Consider the following 5000-nt stretch of genomic DNA (forward strand, 5'->3'; position numbering starts at 1 on the left):
AACACACAGCGGGGGGGGGGGCGAGGCGCCGCCGCCCCGCCACAACATCGGGCGACTCCCGTCACCGAGCCCCTCGGCCAACCGGGCGAGGCCGGAGGCAAGGCCGCACGCCCCACCGGAGCGTCCCCGTGGCACCGCCGACACACCAAGCACAGGTCGGGAGCCGGGAACGGGGCGCCGCCACCTCGGCCAACTGGGCCCATCCTCGGAGCTCTCAGGGAAGGGCCGGGAAAAGCCCCGTCGGGGCTCCGCGAAACAGAGCGCGCCCCGGCCGCGTCCACCCCACCGGCTGCCAGCCACCGCACCAGACTGACAGCCGAAAACCGAGCCCGCCGAGCGGGCACCGGCTTAAGGCCGGGCAGAAAAGGAACGAGGCGCCGCCGCCTCGGCCACCACCGGACTTTCCCCTGCGGCCCCCCTGCACGGAGTCGGCAGCCGCCAGGGTCGGAGGGAGGATACACTCACGGGTCTCTCGCCACCCCACCTAGGCCGACAAGCGGCTCACACAGTCTCTCTCTTTTTCGGCCTTTCCCATCAACTGGGGCTGTGAAACCAGGATAAAAGCCACGCGACTCATATCCCGCTTATTCGACACTCTTCGTTCTGGCAACCGCGCGCGCGGCCGCCGCTCTCGACCTTCGACACAGGCACCGCCAGCCTGCGGGGACACGGCCCATCACCCGCTCCCATAATACGGACAGACGAGTCCAAGGCCCCGGACGCCTCCAAGAGAACCAATCGTACTTGACCGGGGCGGTGCGCTGGCGCACGCCGCCTCCTACCATGACGCAACTGGAGGCAGCCAGAAACAGCGACCCCTTGGTGAACTTCCAGGACGGGTGGGGCAACAGGTCTACCCGGCCCCTGCCGAAATTTGCCTAAGTCCCGCCGGAGCTGGGTAGACCTGTTCGCCCCGCGACCGGGCACCACCGCGGCGCCACGCCGACGGTTTCGGGGCGCGGCCGGCGGCCGCGGCCGGGCCCGGATCCGGGTAGACCTGTCCGCCCGGAGCCTTCCCCGGGCCGGGTAGACCTGTTCACGCCGAGACCGGGCGCCGCCAGGGGAGCCACGCGGGCAGTTTCGTGGCACGGCCGGCGGCCGCGGCCGAGCCCGGATCCGGGTAGACCTGTTCGCCCTCTGGCCGGACGCTGCCGGGACAGTACGCTGACGGCTCCGGCAACCGCTGGTGGCCGCAGCCGACCCCGGAGACAAGGCATCCTCCTGCCATCCCTGAGCCGGGGGAACCCCACAGCCCCGGAACGCCCCGGAACCGTATGGCTCTAGCAGCCCTGTCCCGCCTGAGAACCCGGTTTCAAGACCAATACGTATTTTCGACAAAACTCAACCTTTAATTTTTGAACGAGTACATCTTTCTTCTGCTAGGAACAAGGAAGTTTCCTGGGGAAAAAAAAAATTCTTTGCGAATTTTACTCCGTTTTCTTGGGCGCCCACACCACAGCCGGCCACGCTCGGGAGGATCGTGTGCCCTTAGCTCGGCCAGCCCACACACATTGACGCACCAAAACGGACGCCCCTCCCCACCCCACCCCGGGCACCACGCCCAGCCCCACCAGAGCAGAGCACCTCTAGGGAGACAGCGGGGAGGGGAAGCAGGTGCATAGGAACAGGGAACGAAGCCGATGGCCGCCGGCGCGACTGGCCCCGCCCACCAGGAGGGGCCGGGGCCGAGGCCGGGGGGACCGGGCGGCCGCCTTCGGGCCGGTTCTTTCGGGGTCCGCCGAGGTCCCCGTCTCCCGCCGCCGCTTCGGGGGGCCGCGGGGGCGCCGCGCCCAGGTGCCCGAGGCCGGCAGGCAGCGGGCGAGCCCCGGCGGGACGAGCCCCGCCCGCCGGCGAGGGCCGGGCGGCGGCCGGGGCCGGGCCCGGATCCGGGTAGACCTGTCCGCCCGGAGCCGTCCCCGGGCCGGGTAGACCTGTTCACGCCGAGACCGGGCGCCGCCAGGGGAGCCACGCGGGCGGTTTCGTGGCACGGCCGGCGGCCGCGGCCGAGCCCGGATCCGGGTAGACCTGTTCGCCCTCTGGCCGGACGCTGCCGGGACAGTACGCTGACGGCTCCGGCAACCGCTGGTGGCCGCAGCCGACCCCGGAGACAAGGCATCCTCCTGCCATCCCTGAGCCGGGGGAACCCCACAGCCCCGGAACGCCCCGGAACCGTATGGCTCTAGCAGCCCTGTCCCGCCTGAGAACCCGGTTTCAAGACCAATACGTATTTTCGACAAAACTCAACCTTTAATTTTTGAACGAGTACATCTTTCTTCTGCTAGGAACAAGGAAGTTTCCTGGGGAAAAAAAAAATTCTTTGCGAATTTTACTCCGTTTTCTTGGGCGCCCACACCACAGCCGGCCACGCTCGGGAGGATCGTGTGCCCTTAGCTCGGCCAGCCCACACACATTGACGCACCAAAACGGACGCCCCTCCCCACCCCACCCCGGGCACCACGCCCAGCCCCACCAGAGCAGAGCACCTCTAGGGAGACAGCGGGGAGGGGAAGCAGGTGCATAGGAACAGGGAACGAAGCCGATGGCCGCCGGCGCGACTGGCCCCGCCCACCAGGAGGGGCCGGGGCCGAGGCCGGGGGGACCGGGCGGCCGCCTTCGGGCCGGTTCTTTCGGGGTCCGCCGAGGTCCCCGTCTCCCGCCGCCGCTTCGGGGGGCCGCGGGGGCGCCGCGCCCAGGTGCCCGAGGCCGGCAGGCAGCGGGCGAGCCCCGGCGGGACGAGCCCCGCCCGCCGGCGAGGGCCGGGCGGCGGCCGCGGCCGGGCCCGGATCCGGGTAGACCTGTCCGCCCGGAGCCGTCCCCGGGCCGGGTAGACCTGTTCACGCCGAGACCGGGCGCCGCCAGGGGAGCCACGCGGGCGGTTTCGTGGCACGGCCGGCGGCCGCGGCCGAGCCCGGATCCGGGTAGACCTGTTCGCCCTCTGGCCGGACGCTGCCGGGACAGTACGCTGACGGCTCCGGCAACCGCTGGTGGCCGCAGCCGACCCCGGAGACAAGGCATCCTCCTGCCATCCCTGAGCCGGGGGAACCCCACAGCCCCGGAACGCCCCGGAACCGTATGGCTCTAGCAGCCCTGTCCCGCCTGAGAACCCGGTTTCAAGACCAATACGTATTTTCGACAAAACTCAACCTTTAATTTTTGAACGAGTACATCTTTCTTCTGCTAGGAACAAGGAAGTTTCCTGGGGAAAAAAAAAATTCTTTGCGAATTTTACTCCGTTTTCTTGGGCGCCCACACCACAGCCGGCCACGCTCGGGAGGATCGTGTGCCCTTAGCTCGGCCAGCCCACACACATTGACGCACCAAAACGGACGCCCCTCCCCACCCCACCCCGGGCACCACGCCCAGCCCCACCAGAGCAGAGCACCTCTAGGGAGACAGCGGGGAGGGGAAGCAGGTGCATAGGAACAGGGAACGAAGCCGATGGCCGCCGGCGCGACTGGCCCCGCCCACCAGGAGGGGCCGGGGCCGAGGCCGGGGGGACCGGGCGGCCGCCTTCGGGCCGGTTCTTTCGGGGTCCGCCGAGGTCCCCGTCTCCCGCCGCCGCTTCGGGGGGCCGCGGGGGCGCCGCGCCCCGGTGCCCGAGGCCGGCAGGCAGCGGGCGAGCCCCGGCGGGACGAGCCCCGCCCGCCGGCGAGGGCCGGGGCGGGGGCCCGGGCCGGGGCCGGGGCCGGCGGCCGGGGCCGGGGCCGGGGCCGGGGCCGGCGGCCGGGGCCGGGGCCGGGGCCGGGGCCGGGCGGCCGCCTTCGGGCCGGTTCTTTCAGGGTCCGCCGAGGTCCCCGGCCCCCGCCGCCGCTCCGGCGGGCCGCGGGGGCGCCGCGCCGAGGCGCCCGATGCTGGCAGGGAGCGGGCGGCCCCCGGCCCATGTTCACACGGAGAGATAGGCAGACACAGGGACTCTCAGACCCACTCACAGCCCCGCCGCCCCCCTCTCTTTTTGCCGCGGACGGCCACAGCTGCACACTCATCGACACAGACAGACACACACAGACATAGGCACGCCTGCGCATGGACGCGCACACTTGCCGCAGATGCGCTCCGTCCCCCTCCCTCCCGTCGCCCTGTCTCTCGAGGGTTGGGGGCACTCCTGCTCTCCACCATCTGCCTCCCTGGCGCCACCCTCAGACTTTTCTCGCCCCTGCCCAGGGTCCCATCAGCCAGTTCGGACGGCGGCGACGGCAGCAGCAGGGGGGCGAGGACTTGGGTGCCGAGGCAGCCAGGGTGTTCGGCGAGCAGGCCGAGAGCCTGGTGCAGAAGTAGGGCCAGCGACAGTCTGGAGGTGGTGGCGGGATGCTTGGCACTGTCTCTTTTTGAAGAAGCATCCTGTTCAGGTCGCTCTGAGCCTCTCGGTTCGATGGCGTTCCTTCCTGCCTACCCCCAGCCCCGGTCAAGCCTGCGGCAGGACGGAAGCGAGGCGGGCGGATGAGGGAGTGAGAGATGCAGAAATCAAGGTGGGAGGTGGGGCAAGGGCACGGCAGGCTTTCGAGGGCCGGGAGCCGGGCTTAGAGAGCGGATGCTGCTGGCCGTTTTGGCACGGAGGCGGCGGGAACGCCGCCGGCTCCTAAAGAGTCCCTCCTTCCCTCTCCGGCAGTGGCATGGGGAGCGGGCTGCAGGCAGGGTGGCGACAGGGCGGGCTGGAGCTGGGGAAGCGCGCGGCAGGGGGTGACGCTGACGGCCGCTCAGGCATGGAGCCAGAAGGGACGCCGCCGTCTGGGACCGAAAGTCACTCGCCTTCACGTCCCAGCTTTCGGGGCGGGGGGGGGGGAGGGGGGGACCAGCGCGTGCGAGCTGCCGTGTGTGGCGGGTGCGTGCGGGGCTGCCAGACGTGCGGGCTGGCCGCCCAAGACGTGCTCGCGGGCCTGGACTGGGTCCCGGGGCTGCGGGTCCGATCGACGAGACCTGGTCTCCCCAGCACCAGGAGGGGAGGCCGGGTCCACCCACATTGGGGGGGTGGGGGGGAGGGGAGGTGGGCAGGGGGCAGGCCC

The sequence above is a fragment of the Aphelocoma coerulescens genome, unplaced genomic scaffold (assembly GCF_041296385.1).
Source record: "Aphelocoma coerulescens isolate FSJ_1873_10779 unplaced genomic scaffold, UR_Acoe_1.0 HiC_scaffold_547, whole genome shotgun sequence".
NCBI classification, from domain to species: Eukaryota; Metazoa; Chordata; class Aves; order Passeriformes; family Corvidae; genus Aphelocoma; species Aphelocoma coerulescens.